This window comes from Anomaloglossus baeobatrachus, unplaced genomic scaffold (assembly GCF_048569485.1).
Source record: "Anomaloglossus baeobatrachus isolate aAnoBae1 unplaced genomic scaffold, aAnoBae1.hap1 Scaffold_73, whole genome shotgun sequence".
Taxonomy (NCBI): domain Eukaryota; kingdom Metazoa; phylum Chordata; class Amphibia; order Anura; family Aromobatidae; genus Anomaloglossus; species Anomaloglossus baeobatrachus.
The window spans coordinates 538,202-555,080 of record NW_027445107.1 but is presented as its reverse complement, the minus strand read 5'-3'; the positions used below and the strand labels follow the sequence as shown (position 1 = coordinate 555,080).

At 49.0% G+C, this 16,879-nt stretch overlaps 1 protein-coding gene across 1 annotated transcript in view; it reads left to right on the top strand.

Annotated features, from left to right (window-relative positions):
* The window catches only part of LOC142287503 (uncharacterized), a 128,385-nt gene that overhangs the window by 67,052 nt on the left and 44,454 nt on the right, over positions 1–16,879 (top strand). The gene's annotated exons all lie outside the window — the stretch shown is intronic.

Sequence of the window (16,879 nt, the reverse complement as noted above, 5' to 3'; positions counted from 1 at the left end):
GACACGGGCAACTATTTGCCCGTAACGCACAAATGATGGGGGCGGGTGCGATCGCATATGCAATTGCACGATATATCGATACTTGTAAAGCGGCCTTAACACCCTTCAATATTTACATCAATGAGTGGCCACTGCTCTGGAATGTTCCACAGCTCCAGGTCTTACCCTCCATGATGCCCAGGTGAAATTTTTGCTCTATGCAGATGACCACCAACTGAGAAAGGCATCCAAGACAACCTACAAAACTTGGAGAAATTCAGCTCTACATGGGCGCTACCGATCAATCTAAAGGAAGCCAACACCATAGAGTTCCAGAAGAGACAAAAGAAGACCGGACCAGCATCTTCATTTGTCCTAAACAACTGCGCTTATACAGGAACGGACAAATACACCTACCTGGGCATAGAAATTCACCAGTCAGGATGGTTCAAATAAGCAATACAGATTGCTATGCCATCCAAAGGAAACTATCATCTGAAGCCACCAGTGAGGGTCTGGCTAAAAAGCTTCAATTCTATCATCACCCCAATCCTCCTGTACGGTAGTGAAGTCTGGGGCCCTCACACTTACCCAGATTGGTCAAGGTGGGATTCCAGCCCAAACAGAAATATTCCACCTGGAGTTTTATAAGCACCTTCTCCAGGTCCATCGAAGCACCTCCAATAGAGCCTGTCAGGCCGAGCTGGGCAGATTCCTTCTACACCTATCAGTTCTGAAGAGCGCACTGTCATGTCGGACTCACCTACAAAATAGCAATCCACGCTCCCATCACCATAAAGCCCCGATGCATATAGGTGATCCAGATGAAACAGGACCCTTGGCACAGGTCTCCCAAATTCAACTGGACAAAATGAAAAATCACAGCAGCCTGACAAAAGCCAGAATCAGGAAGATGGTAGACGAGGGCCAGGAGAGGTGTCAGTGACTGGAGGACCAATATCAACACCTCACAGAAACTGTCCACATACCAGACTACAGACTGGCCCCATATCTGGAGAAACTCCCAGAGACCGCAGGACTATAAGCCTATATAGACTCAGTGCTCACAGTCTAGCCATCAATTCCAACACAAGCAGAGCTACAAGCCCAGGGAGGACAGACTGTGCCAACACAGTGACCTGGAGGCCGTGGAGGATGAAATCCACTTCCTGCTACACTGCACCAAATACTCAGCAGTGAGGGACACTCAGCAGTGAGGGACACTCACTTCAGGAGACTATGATATCTTCCCGGGATTTCAGCTCCATAAAGGAGGAAGAGAAAACATATATCCTGCTGAAGGAAATATGATAAGCCATGGACTTCTATAGCCCCCACCCCGGATGTGCCCCCATCCATGCATCCTACAGTCCTCATCCCGGATGTGCCCTCATCCTTCGTTCCTATAGTCCCCACCCCGGATGTGGCCCCATCATGCAGTATCGGCAAGTGTAGGGCCCTCCAACATGGAGCTACACGCCCTGCCCTGTGTAAGGTTCCTAAAGGGCCATTTATATGCTGCGTCATCGCTAACGATATATCTTCGGGGTCACGGTGTTTGTGACGCACATCCGGCGTCGTTAGCGACATCGTAGCGTGTGACAGGCTGGAGCAACCTTAAACGATGAACAAGAGAGGCAAAAATCGTTTGTCTGAGAGAGGTCGTTTATTTATGAAAAATCGTTGTCTGGTCAGTAGCGATGTTGTTCCTCGTTCCTGCGGCAACACACATCGCTATGTGTGATGAACGTCTCCTTACCTCCATCTACCGGCAATGAGGAAGGAAGGAGGTGGGCGGCATATTCTGGCCGCTCATCACCACCCCTCCTCTACTATTGGACGGCCACTTAGTGACGCTGCACGAATCGCCCCCTTAGAAAGGAGGCGGTTTGCTGGCAACAGCGACGTCACAGGGAAGGTAAGTATGTGTGACGGGTGTAAGCGAGGTTGTGCGCCACGGTCAGCGATTTGTCTGTGACGCACAAACGACAGGGGCAGGTACGCTCGCTAGCGATATCGGTACTGATATCGCAGCATGTAAAGTACCCTTAAACGTGCAGCATCGCCCACCGTAAGCCCACCCAACGCGTACCCAAGGAATGATAAGGCGCTTCTCTGGGGCTTCCCACTCCTGGAGAATCATATCTCTGATGATCTCATGCATCGGGAATCCTACTTTCTTTTGGGTTCTTAGACCCCCAAACATTTCCTCCTGTACTGACCTGGCCGATTTCTTTTCCTCAACCCCCATAGTATCCCGCACCGCTCCCAGTAGTTCATCTATAGAGAAGATATATTTGTTCTCGACTTTATCCACTGAAGAGATACCTTCTCCTCTATGACCTCATCTGGTAGTGATGATGGACCTTCTAAAGAGTCTGACTCTGAATCCTCCATGAGGCTAAGTTATCTCTTCTTAGGTGCTGCGGCTGCAATGGGAAGACGCTGGGAGAAGGATGCTAGGGAAGACTGAACCTCCTGATGTACCAGTCTTCTTAACTCTTCAATGAGGGAGGGTTGTTTCTCTCTGACTACTCATTCAGTACAGGGTTGGCATAGTCTCTTATTATGGCCCGAAGGAAGCCTCTTGCTACACAACACATTTATGGCTGGAGGTCTTCTCCTTCTTGGATGCCACATTCTTATCTCTTCTGACCTTCACCCAAGTTGCGAGAGAGAAAAAAACTTCGGCACTCAAAAGGAAACAGTGGAAAATGTGTTTTGTTTTGAAAAAGATTGCTTTTTTAATGGTTCTTCATATGAAAAAAGAAAAGAGGAAAAAAACAGTTGTTGACGTTTCGGCTAATACAATAGCCTCTCAGTAAACTGTCTATGTATACAGGGTATAATAAAACAAAATATGCATGGAAAACCTTGTCACCAGTCTTCTTCACTCTGTCCTTGGATCAGGTGCTCACTAGATACCATCACTGATATTACCATTGACTGGGTTCAAGAGCAGAATCTTGCTATCTTTCTCATAACAGGTCATTTCCTGACCGCATAAATCTCACTACTGCATGATTATCGTCGACTGATTTCAAGAGCAGACTCTTGCTATCCTTCTCATAACAGACCACGGAATTGTTAAACTGGTGACTAGGTTTTTCCATGCATATATTTTTTTGATTATACCCTGTATATATAGACAGTTTATTGAGAAAGGCTATTGTATTAGCCGAAATGTCAACAACTGTTTTTTCGCTTTTCTTTTTTCATATGAAGAGCCATTAATAAAAACAATCTTTATCAAAAGAAACACATTTGCCACTGTTTTCCTTTTGAGTGCTGAAGTTCTTTTCTCTCTCTTGGTTAAATTTTGACTTCTGAGCAATAATTATCACGGTTGAGCCAGATTCTTTACTTTTCTATTCCCCCAAGTTGCAGTATACTCCCTGAATCGGGGGCTGTGTTGGGCTCCACAGAAGCAGAGTGGGTAGAGCGATCTCCCTCCATCCTCAGTCTAGCCTGGAAAGTGCTCTGACATAGATCTTTATGCGGTCCGGATGATATCCCAGCTTCCCACTATGGGGTGATTCCACCTCTACCATCGGTCGGGGGGGCGCCTGGTTTACCGCCACGGTGCTGTAATCACGCATGCGTATGAAATCTGAAAGTGACGCTGGCAAGGAACCCCTGATGACGTCACTTCCTACTCGCCCCAAAGCCATCGTCCGTGAGAGAGGAGGTGCCAAGGAGCTAAAGGAGGCCCTTGGCGAGTCAGCCTACCCACCTTTAGCTCTAAGCGGTGCAGGAGGGGCAGGCGGGTCCCAAATCTGAATGAGACAGAGGCAGCAATAGAGGAGGAAGCGAGTTGGCTCAGACCTCAGTTGCCCGATTGGTAAGGAAGTATGTATGCGACGTTCTCATCACTAGCCACGGAAGCACTGCAGGTCACCTTTTCGTGCCCCATAGGGACAGGAAACAACACTGGAGATGGGAGGTGGAAAAGGGGTTATTTAACCTCTTTGTGTTTCCTGTCCCTATTAGGGTAGAGAGGTAACCTCCTGTGTGCTGTCGTGGAAGGTGACTAGAGAAAAATAAAATGTTTGATATTTTACTTTTAAGCACTAGGGGGAGCAGCTGCTGAAATCCTACTGTAGACCTACTGTACTGTATAACTAGCTTACATTACAACTGCAGTAAAAGTGGGTGTAATCTGCCCATGTGTGTGATGTCCCCTCCGCCTTCTGTTCTGCGTGTTTCCAAAAGGATAACAGAGAATGAAGTTAAGGATCACAGTGCGGAGCCATTTTCTTAGTGAGCGCAAAATGATCCTAATATCTACCAAGGACAGCTGCATAGTGCTCCTTACATAGCGCTCTGCACAACCCATACCAGCAATGCTCTGCTGCATGCCCGCCTTCAATGATCTGCTGCATGCATGCCAGCCCGCAAATTCCTACCGCACACCCGCCCACAATGCTCTGCCACACGCACGCCCCACCCCCAATGCTTTGCCGCACGCACGCCCCAATGCTCTGTCGCATACAGGCCCCCCAATGCTCTGCAGCGCGCACACCTCCCAATGTTCTGCTGCATGCACTGTCAATCTTACTCGGTTTGGGGCTCCATGCAAGATCTCGCCTCTTGGGGGTAAGTATCATTCTGAGAAAGGTCAAGAATCAGCCTAGAATTACGCAGGAGGACCTGGTCAATGACCTGAAGAGAACTGGGACCACATTCTCAAATATTACTGTAACACACTATGCCTTCATGGATTAAAATTCTGCAGGGCACACAGAGTCCCCCTGCTCATGCCAGCACATCCAGGCTCATTTGAATCTTTCCAATGACCATCCGGATGATCCAGAGAGGCATGGGAGACGGTCATGTGGTCAAGTTAGACCAAACTAGAATTAGTATTATAGCATTGAAGATGGATCGTGGCTGAGTCTTAGGGGTACTTTGCACGCTGCGACATCGCTAGCCAATGCTAGTGATGCCAAGCGCGATAGTACCGCCCCCGTCGCACATGCGATATCTTGTGATAGCTACTTCACACGCACTTACCTGCCCTGCGATGTCGCTCTGGCCGGCGAACCGCCTCCTTCCTAAGGTGGCAGGTCATGCGGCATCACACGGCAGGCGGCCACTAGAAGCCGAGGGGCGGAGATGAGCGGCACGTAAACATCCCGCCCACCTCCTTCCTTCCGCATAGCCGATGGAGGCAGGTAAGGAGATGTTCCTCGCTCCTGCGGCTTCACACACAGCGATGTGTGCTGCCGCAGGAACGAGGAACATCGTATCTCCAATTGGTGAGACATTATGAAAATGTCCGACGCTACACAGATCACCGATTTACGACGCTTTTGAGATCGTTTATCGGCGCATCTAGGCTTTACACGTTGCGACATAGTTACCGGTGCCGGATGTGCGTCACTTTCGATTTCACCCCAACGATATCGCAGTAGCGATGTCGCAGCGTGCAAAGTACATCATACAGCATGACATTGACCCGAAACACACAGACAAGGCAACTAAGGACCTAAGCCTAATAGAAAATCTTTGGAAGGAACTGAAACGCAATGCAGCCCAGAAACCTAAAAGATCTGGAGAAGATCTATATGGAGGAGTGAATCAAGATCCCTGCTGCAGTGTGGGCTAACTGGGTCAAGAACTGTAGGAAACATCTGACCTCTGTAAGGCTAGTTTCACATTTGCGTTAAACGGCATCCGTTGCTATCCGCCGCCTTGAGGAATTACAGTAACCGTTGCAGGAAACGGTTTATTCCTCATAGACTTCCATTAGCTACGGATAGCAATGGATGGTCTTGCGTTGCATCCGTCCTGCGACGCATCAGTTGTTTTGTCACTGACCGTCAGTGATCGTCGAGCGGAGGGAACGCTGAATGTAGCGTTTTTTGTTGCTGTAAAAAAAAAAAAAAAAAAAAGGCACTCCACAGGATTCCGTTGGGATCCGTTACGAGGCATAATGAATGTCTATGGTGCTGGATTCCGTCATCATGTGTTTGGCGACGGATTCCAGTGCAGGACTCAGTCACGTTCTACGGAGCATGCTCAGCATGTCCAGCAGAACGTTATAAATAGTTTGAAAGCACTCCTGGTCTCGCTCTCTCTCGGTCTCCAACTCTCTGTCGGTCTGTCTCTCCCTCTCTCATACTCACCGATCACCGGCGTGGCGCTGCACGGCTGTCACACTTCTCTGGCGGCTTCTTCTCTTTTGAAAATGCCAGCCGCTCATTATTCCATTTAGTATTCACTGCTTCCCCCGCCCACCGGTGCCTATGATTGGTTGCAGTCAGTCACGCCCCCACGCTGAGTGACAGCTGTCTCACTGCAACCAATCACAGCCGTCAGTGGGCGGGTCTATATCGTGCAGTCGAATAAATACAAAATTTTTTAAAAAAACGGCGAGCAGTCCACCCCCCCAATTTTGATACCAGCCAAGTTAAAGCCACACAGCTGAAGGCTGGTATTCTCAGGATGGGGAGCCCCACAGCCTAAAAATAACAGCCGGTAGAAGCCCGGAATTGCCGCATCCATTAGATGCGACATTCCCGGGACTCTACCCGGCTTATCACGAATTGCCCTGCTGCTGTGGCAATCGGGGTAATAAGGAGTTAATGGCAGCATCCCATAGCTGCCATTAAGTCCTAGGTCAGTCATGGCGAACCTTTTACAGGCCTAGTGCCCAAACTGTAGCCCTAAACCCAATTTTTTTTCCGAAGTGCCAACCAATCCTATTATGTTACTAATTGATTCTAACCTTACCTTTGCAGTCTTCTCTCCAGCAGGGGGCATCACGCTCATGCCTGCTTACCACACATTGAAGCTGAGCCCCTGCCCTTTCCAGACACAGCAGTTGGATTGATCTTTCTGGAAAAAAATTGCAGCATATTACACAGAGATTTTAGCCTGGAATGCAATCAGATGTCACCCTGTAATCCACATCTACATGTCAAAGTCTGAACATCTTGAAAACCCATAAAGATGTACGAGTTGCTCCCCTCCCCTTCATTGTGTAGTTATGTCCCCCTTCCTGGCCACTTCCTGCTAAACATGTCCCCCATCCTGACATATATTTACTACATTCTGGTATATTTGTCCCCATCATGGCCCCATCCTGGTAAATGTACCCCATCCTGACATATTGCCCATCCTTATAAATGTTCCCCCATCCCGGCATGTACCCCATTCCTGGTAAATGTTCCCAATCCTGGTTAATTTACCCCCATCCAGGTAAATGTACCCTATCGTGGCATGTTTCCTGCATCCTGGCATGCATGTTTTCCCCATCCTGGCATGCATGTTTCCCCATCCTGGCATGCATGTTTCCCCATCCTGGCATGCATGTTTCCTCCATCCTGGCATGCATGTTTCCTCCATCCTGGCATGCATGTTTTCCCCCATCCTGGCATGCATGTTTCCCCCATCCTGGCATGCATGTTTCCTCCATCCTGGCATGCATGTTTCCTCCATCCTGGCATGCATGTTTCCCCATCCTGGCATGCATGTTTTCCCCATCCTGGCATGCATGTTTCCTCCATCCTGGCATGTATTTTTCCCCATCTTGCCATGCATGTTTCCCCATCCTGGCATGCATTGTTCCCCCCCATCCTGGCATGCATGTCATCCCCCCCATGCTGGCATGTGTGTTCTCCCACCCCATGCTGGCATGTGTGTTCTCCCAACCCATGCTGGCATGTGCGTTCCCCCTCCCCCACCCCATGCTGGCATGTGCGTTCCCCCTCCCCCACCCCATGCTGGCATGTGCGTTCCGGTGACCAGAAAAATGCCCACAGGAAAATTGCCCACAGGAAAAATGCCCACATGAAAATTGCCCACAGGAAAATTGCCCACACAGAAAATTGCCCACACGGAAAATTGCCCACATGGAAAGTTGCCCACACGGAAAGTTGCCCACACAGAAAATTGCCCACATGGAAAATTGCCCACACAGAAAATTGCCAATTGCAGCATCAGAAAGTTTCAGATCTATGATATTTGAGGTGCAAGGTGAGGATGTTCACCACATGATATGTGAAAAATGTTCACAGAAAATTGCCAACAGACATGAATGCCCACTAGGATTGGGGACCATGTAAACCAGAATGGGAACATATATACCAGGAAGGGTGCATATATACCAGGATGGAGACAACGTGGACCATACATACCAGGATGAGGACCTTATATACCAGCATTGGGACATATATACCAGGATGAGGACATATTCACCAGGATGATAGGCATATATACCAGGAGGGGGAGGGGAGGCAGTTCATAAGTCTTGGTAGAAGTTAGGCGGGCTTTGCACATTACGACATCGCAAGCCGATGCTACGATGTCGAGTGCGTTAGTCCCCGCCCCCGTCGTACGTGCGATATCTTGTAATTGCTGCCGTAGCGAACATTATCGCTACGGCAGCTTCACATGCACTCACCTGTCCTGCGACGTCGCTCTGGCCGGCGACCCGCCTCCTTCCTAAGGGCGCGGGCCGTGCGGCGTCACAGCGACGTCACACGGCAGGCGGCCAATAGCAACGGAGGGGGCGGAGATGAGCAGGATGTAACCATCCCGCCCACCTCCTTCCCTCTCATTGCAGCCGGGAGGCAGGTAGAAGATGTTCCTCGCTCCTGCAGCTTTACACACAACGATGTGTGCTGCCGCAGGAACGAGGAACGACATCGTACCTGTCGATGCACCGGCATTATGGAAATGTCGGAGAATACACCGATGATATGATAACGACGCTTTTGCGCTCGTTCATCGCAAGTGATGCCGGATGTGCGTCACTTTCGATTTGACCCCACCGACATCGCACCTGCGATGTCGTAGTGTGCAAGCCGCCCTTAGAATGCTAAGGGGCAGGGCCCATACATGTGAAAAACATGTGTGAGTGGTGGGAGCAGGTCCAAATTTCACACTGGGGCCCATTGGACTCTAGTTACACCACTGCAAAAACACAGGCCCGCCACTAGGAATTTCAGGACCCCATACTGGCAAAATTTCTGGGCCCCTTTGAGACCCTGCATAGGTTGCACCCCAGCTCTGCCTCCACCCCTCAAACCTTCCACACTCCTGACGCCATGCTTGGAAAAACGTGTGTGTGTGTACATATATATATAATCTAATATATAAAGCTGTATGTATCTATGTGTGTATGTCCGCTAAAGGAATCCGCACCGTCACATTTAGAATCACGACATTTTCCAGATGCCTCATGTGATTCAGGGACTGTCAGACTATGTTTTTATGAGAAAATTTAACCCCACACTTTAGTTTTTCACCAAAAATCCTGCCTCCATTAAAGTCAACAGAGCTGGGAGCTACAGGTCATTAATAGGAACTGTGATTGGTTGCTATAGGAACAAAGGACATTCTTAGTATAAGAAGCTTATGTGTGAGATAATATGATATCGGAGGGGAGACAGAGAGAGAGACAGAGAGAGAAAGAGACAGAGGGAGACAGAGAGAGACAGACAGTGAAAGAGACAAATAGCGAGAGGCAGACAGGGAGAGAGGCAGACAGGGAGAGAGACAGATAGGGAGAGGGAAAGAGGCAGACAGGGAAAGAGGCAGACAGGGAAAGAGGCAGAGACAGACAGGGAGACAGAGTGAGGCTGGGAGAGAGGGACAGTGAGGGAGAGAGAGACAGCTACCAACCCAGGCAACTCTGGATATTATATATATATATATATATATATATATATATATATATACACACACATATGCTGTAGATACATACATACATACACACACACAAATACACACGGACAAAAGTGTTAGCACCCTTGAAGTTGTTGCAGAAAAAGAAGTGTTTCCCTAAAAAAATTACTTTACAAACGTCACTAGGGGGGGCGCACAGACATCACTAGGGGGATACACAGACATCTAGGGGGGTACACAGACATCACTAGGTGGGGTACACAGACATCACTAGGTGGGGTACAGACATCACTAGAGGGGTACACAGACATCACTAGAGGGGTACACAGACATCCCTAAGGAGGCACATACATCCCTAGGTGAGCACAGACATCCCTAGGTTGGCACGAACATCCCTAGGGGGACACAGACATCACTAGGAGGCACAGATATCACTAGGGGGGGGCATGGACATCACTGGGTGGCACGGTCAGCAATTGCAGAGTACAGACATCACTAGGGGAAGCAAACAACACTGGAGGTGGTACACAGCATTGGACGGAACCCAACACTGGTGGTGATAAACCGCACTGGAGGGGCCTGCACAGACAGAGCACTGGGGAGCTGTACAGAGCACTTGCGGGCGGCACAGAGCCCTGGGGGGGCAGAACAGAGCACGGGGGGGGGGTGGCACAGAGCACTGGGGGAATGGCACACAGCACTGGGGGGCTGCACACAGCATTGGGGGCTGCACACAGCACTAAGGGGCTGCACACAGCATTGGGTGGGATGCACACAGCACTGAGAGCATGTACACAGCACTGGGGGCTTGCACACAGTGCTAGGGGGCTGCACATAGCACTGGAGGGGCTGCACATAGCATTGAGGGGGCTACATGCAGCACTAGAGGACTGCACACAACATTGGGGGGGCTGTACACAGCATTAGGGGGCTGACCTCACTGGAGAGCAGGCACACAATAGAGGGGGGACTCCAGGCACACAGCTAAACCCGCTCACACAGTCCCATCCACATTTGTATGTAAGCACCGGAGCACTGCGGCCCCCGGGAATCTTCCCAGGGGGCACAGAAAAAGTCATTGCAGGCCCGTGGTCCCAACCCCTCAGCTAAAGCAAGGCAGGGGCGCCCCCGTCCCTCATCACTGGTGGTGTTCAGCTCACCGAGTGCCTACCTTTCCTCGCCGGATGCCGTGTCCTCGCCACCTCCGCGTTGCCCGCAGCACTGTGATGAGGCGCAGAGTGATGACCTCATCACATGGGCTGCGGGATGACGCGCTGCCTCCCTGCTCTGCTCCATGCGCCTTGTTTCCGGCCTTGTTTTAGCAGTGTGTGTGTGCGCAGTGGCTGAAACAGCAGAGCCCCTTTGCTACGGCTGTGACTGGGACCCGGTGAAGAGGGTAGGCCTGGCCTGCCCAGGGCTTAACAAAGCTAAGTAATTACCCCTGGCCTGTCCAGGCCCCCTCTCTTCACTGGGCCCCCTACAGCAGTCACAGTAGTCATGCTCTGATGGCGGCCCTGCAAAAAACATATCATACATTTACAGCACAAATACGAGGTCGTACAAGCGACAGTCTCACCTTTCTGCTGTGCCTTGGGGGATTTCAGGACCAACTATCTCTGCCAACAGCACCCTGCTTTTGGTGGGCTCCCACTGAGATGATAATGTATTAGATGTGACTTGCAGTCCCATGTAACTCAACAGATAATACAGTGATACTTTTGTGAGTACAGATAGTAGTGATTGCTCCTCTGGATCACACTGCTGCTGGTTCTGCATGTGCTGCTGTTTTAGGCTGGTGGGAGGAGTAAGGCTACTTTCACACTTGCGTTCAGCGCAAACTGCCGCTATGGAGAATAGCGCAATCCGTTAACGCACTGCGCTATTCTCCATAGACTTGTATTGACAATGCACTGTAACGCAAGTGTCTGCGTTCCATCTGCTGGACGACGCTGCGTCGTTATTTTGACGCTGTGTCGAGCGGAGGAAATGCTACATGTAGCGTTTTTTGGGTCGTTAAAATAACGCACCTCTGTTGGAATCCGCCAAGGTGTCTAATGATTGTCTATGGTGGCGGATTCCGCCGCTATGTGCTAAGCGGCAGAATCCGCTGACGGATACCGTCACGTTCTACTGAGCATGCTCAGCATGTCTAGCAGAACGATCAAAATCGTTTAAAATCACTCCTGGTCTCACCCCCTCTCTCATACTCACCGATCACGGGCGTGACGCTACACAGTTGTCACAAAGCTCCGGCGGCTTTTCCTCTTTTGAAAATTCCGGACGCTCATTATTCCATCTAGTATTCACTGCTTCCCTCACCCACCAGTGCCTATGATTGGTTGCAGTCAGACCCGCCCCCATGCTGAGTGACAGCTGTCTCACTGCAACCAATCACAGCCGCCGGTGGGAGGTCTATATCGTGCAGTACAATAAATAATTTAAAAAACGGCATGCGGTCCCCCCTAATTTTGATACCAGCCAAGGTAAAGTCACACATTTAAAGAATGTAATCTCAGGATGGGGAGCCCCACGTTATGGGGAGCCTCCCAGCCCAACAATATCAGCCAGCAGCCGCCCGGAATTGCCGCATCCATTAGATGCGACAGTCCCGGGACTCTACCCTGCTCATCCCGAATTGCCCTGGTGCAGTGGCAAATCGAGGTAATAAGGAGTTAATGGCAGCAGCCCATAGCTGCCACTAAGTCCTAGGTTAATCATGGCAGGTGTTTATGAGGCAACCACAATGATTAACCTGTAAGTGAAAGTAAATAAACACATACACCTGAAAAAATACTTTATTTGGAATAAAAGAATGAAAACCACCCTCTTTCACCACTTTGTTAATCCCCAAATACCCCTCCAGGTCCGGCGTAATCCACACAAGGTCCCGCGACGCATCCAGCTCTGCTACATGAAGCTGACAGGAGCGGCCATAGAACACCGCCGCTCTGTCAGCTCCAGGCAGCAACTGAAGTGAGTCACGCTGTCAGCGGGGACGTCACTGAGGTAATGTGTGCGGTGACGAAGGGAGCGGTAGTGCTGGTGTGTATACGGTGATGATGAGTGCGGTAGTGCCTGCGTGTGTGCGGTGATGATGAGTACGGTAGTGCCGGGGGGTGTGCAGTGATGATGATGAGTGCGGTAGTGTGTGCGGTGATGATAGGTGCGGTAGTGCCAGGGTGTGTGCGGTGATGATGATGAGTGCAGTAGTGCCGGGGTGTGTGCAGTGATGATGAGTGAGGTAGTGCTGGGGTGTGTGCAGTGATGATGGGGGGCTCTCTCTTGGCTTAATGCAACGTGTTATTTCACAGGAATCTGTTGCCTTTATATCACACTATTTACAACGCATCCGTGACAAGCGTCACACAACGCATTGTGACGGATGCCGTTCAACGCAAGTATAAAGTATCCTAAGGCAGAATCAGTGAGAGATGAGACTGTATCTATCTATAGCTGATAATGACAGACTGTTGCTACAAACCACAGTTCTTCAGCGTTTTTGCAGTTTTGCACTAGGTCAACTGTAAATCACAAGTTTATCACCTATCATGTGAACATCCTCACCTTGCACCTCAAATATCATAGATCTGAAACATTGTGATGCTGCAATTGGCGATATTCTGTGTGGGCAATTTTCCATGTGGGCAATATTCCATGTGTGCAATTTTCCGTGTGGGCAATTTTCCGTGTGGGCAATTTTCCATGTGGGCATTTTTCCTGTGGGCATTTTTCCTGTGGGCAATTTTCCTGTGGGCAATTTTCAGGGAACCGTGCGTTCCCCTACCCCATGCTGGCATGTGCGTTCCCCCTCCCCCACCCCATGCTGGCATGTGTGTTCCCCCTCCCCATGCTGGCATGTGCGTTCCCCCTCACCCACCCCATGCTGGCATGTGCATTCCCCCTCCCCCACGCTGGCATGTGCATTCCCCCACCCCATGCTGGCATGTGCGTTCCCCCACCCCCCGCTGGCATGTGCGTTCCCCCTCCTCCACCCCACGCTGGCATGTGCGTTCCCCCACTCCACTCTGGCATGTGCGTTCCCCCACCCCATGCTGGCGCTGCCCCCCAATCCCCACCTTGGCACAGCCGCACACGAGTTATAAAAAAAAAAAAGCAACACACAACTTACCTTCCTGCACCCGCTCCCCCGCTGCGCGCCGCTGGGTCCTCAGATCCCACGCAGCCAGCAGACGACACCGGCGCCGCTCTCCGACGCTCCTCCGTCTCCTAGGCAACACACCTGCAGCCTGGGGGAGGAGGAGTGTCAGAGCGGAGGAGAAATGTCTCCTCCGCTCCAACAGATTTGATCTGCCGGCGCGACTGCACTAGCAGACCAAAGCTGCAGGATCGGGCGACAGCACGCGTGCCAGCAGAATGGGCTCAGCGTGCCCCTGGTGGCACGCGTGCCATAGGTTCGCCATCACTGTCCTAGGTTAATCATGGCAGGCGTCTATGAGACACATTCCATAATTAACAATAAGGATAACGTTTGGAACACCATTCTAAGTCTGAACTGGGTGCATACCTTATCTCCCCATAGTGATGTTTTTTTAGGTTTTTGCACCCAGTTCAGACTTAGAATGGTGTTCCAAACGTTATCCTTATTGTTAGTATTTTTTCGTTTGGGAACCCTCCCCAACCACACCTATTGCCAATCCATATCATACGCATATATAGCCTGGGTCTCAGCTTCCCATACACGGTAAGTTTTTTAACTGCATGAGAGGACACACACAAGCTAGGGACCCCAACGTAGAGAAATACTTTGGCGTAGTGTTGGGGCTCTATTGCATTGATCAATTCAGTAGCTAAATTTCTCTTGATTCATATGTTCATGGCAGTAATGCAGATTCCATTTTTCACATTTTCACTTTACATATAGCTATTGGATTTTTCAAGTCAGTATTCACACAGCAGTTTCTGCTATTCCATGTATTCCCCTTACATAGTCACTGGTGTGCATACCTTATCTCCCCATACATTCCATAATTAGCCTGTAAGTGAAAGTACATAAACACATAAACCCGAAAAAATACTTTATTTGGAATAAAAGACAAAAAACACCCTCTTTCCCCACTTTATTAAAATCCCCCAAATACCTTTCCAGGTCCAGCGTAATCCACAAGGTCCCGCGACGCATCCAGCTCTGCTACATGAATCTGACAGGAGCAGCCGTAGAACACGACCGCTCTCTGTCAGCTCCACGCAGTAACTGAACTGAGTCGCGCTGTCAGCAGGGACGTCACTGAGGTAACGCCTGTGGGTGTGCGGTGATGATGGGTGCGATAGTGCCTGCGTGTGCGGAGATGATGAGTGTGGTAGTGCCTGCGTGTGCCATGATGATGAGTGCGATAGTGCCTGCGTGTGCCGTGATGATGGGGGCGCTCTCTCTCGGCTAGAAAAGTTAACGCAACGCGTTATTTCACAGGAATCCTGTCATGTAGAACTGTTGAAGGGTCTTCATCCCCCTCCTCTTCTTCACCAGCCACAGGTCGTCATGACGATTATCTGATTGGCCTGGAAGCTTAAGGTATTTATGACTTTGGGTGATGGTAGAACTAAAGCCAAAAGATTCAGAGAAAGACAATTCTTTGTTATATTGGCGGGAAAACTTCCAAAGCAGGTTTTAAGGGCTGTGTTAATGCCAGAAAAATGAAAAACATATCTCCAGAATCCCTGTGGAGTGCTGAGCCCAACGCACCGTCTAGTTCTACTGGGGAATCGCCGGAATCACGAAAAATTAGTATTGTCCAGTAAAATTGTACTAGAGGCGTTGTGTTTGGTATCAATGTAAATGAAAAATCGAGATATTAAATATGACGCTAATATCTTGCACCTGAGTGGCCCAGGAGCAAAGATATGAAAAATCCTAGAATTAAGAAGCTTTGTAACCATCTCAAGCACAGCCCACAAAGATTGTAAAATGATGTCACAGAGAAGGGGGGTCACCTAAGGCATAATAGGAACTGGCCCTCTCGGGGGGCCAGTCAGTCAGTACTTTGGAGGGCATCATGAAGGGTGATGCTGGCCGATTATAACATCTTCTTCTCTTGGAGTTCCCTCCACTCCTAAGCAGACGTCACTTCTATGGCACAAGCTTAGTAAGTTTCCACTTTTATACCTTTTATTTTAATGTAACTGTCTATGCCATAATGTGTATTGTTCCCTTTTGTAAATTCTTGTATATTCTTTAAACATTGCCTATTTTCGGATTAAATATATAAAAAATGTAAGAGTTTCTTTCCTTATGCTTTATATACGAATCCAAAACCCCGAAGGGCCTTATGCTATCTGAAACGGGTCCCCAGCTACCTGTAGAAAGTCTGGGTGGTGGCAGCGTAATTGTATTGCATAGAATTATTGGAGTGCTATCATTAAGGGTACCGAGGTATATAAATATTCCATTAGCAGGAATCGGGGATATATACATTTACCCTTGCTGTGAGACCTCCAATATTTGGCATTATCAGCTCAGCAGCCCCATCTTATGCATTGTCCTGCAGTACCAAAAGTGGCCTGCAGACAAGGGGGGCGCTAGAGAGTAGTCGTGTGTGACAAATCAGTGAACAGCTGCGGATTTCTGAGTGACTTCCCCGGCTGTTCGTGACAAATCCGTTGCCTTTATTATCACACTATTTGCAAGGCATCCGTCACACAACGCAATGCAACGGATGCCGTTCAACGCAAGTGTGAAACTAGCCTAACTGCAAACAAAGGTTTCTGTACCAATTGCTAAGTGCTGTATTTCCATTGTATCAAATACTTATTTAACGTAATAAAATCTAAATTCATTATTTAAAGATCATGCAATGTAATTTTCTGTATTATTTCTTTATTCTGTCACAGTTGAAGTTACCTACAATAAAAATTACAGCAATCTCCATTCTTTGCAGATGGGAAAATTTGCTAAATTGTCCACGTATCAAATTCGAATATTGTGAGAATAAGCTTCTTACCTCTTGATACAACTTGAGTTGTCTTTCTGAGGAAGGCAAGGTGGTTGGATCAGCGGTTCTCAGAAATAGTGGGTCGCTGTTCAGGCACCAGATTTATTGTTGCCAATCAGCATGGGACATATAAGATTTTGCGTGAGTGGTCCTAATTAAATTATAAAGATCATGTATGTATGTATAGAAGACACCCCTCTGAAACAATAAAGTATCAGAAGTAGCTCTCCCTTTGTCTCAAACAAATAAAAGATTACATCATCATCACTAATTTCAATAAGACTATATAAACTTTTAGTTTCACATTCCTGAACTTCACT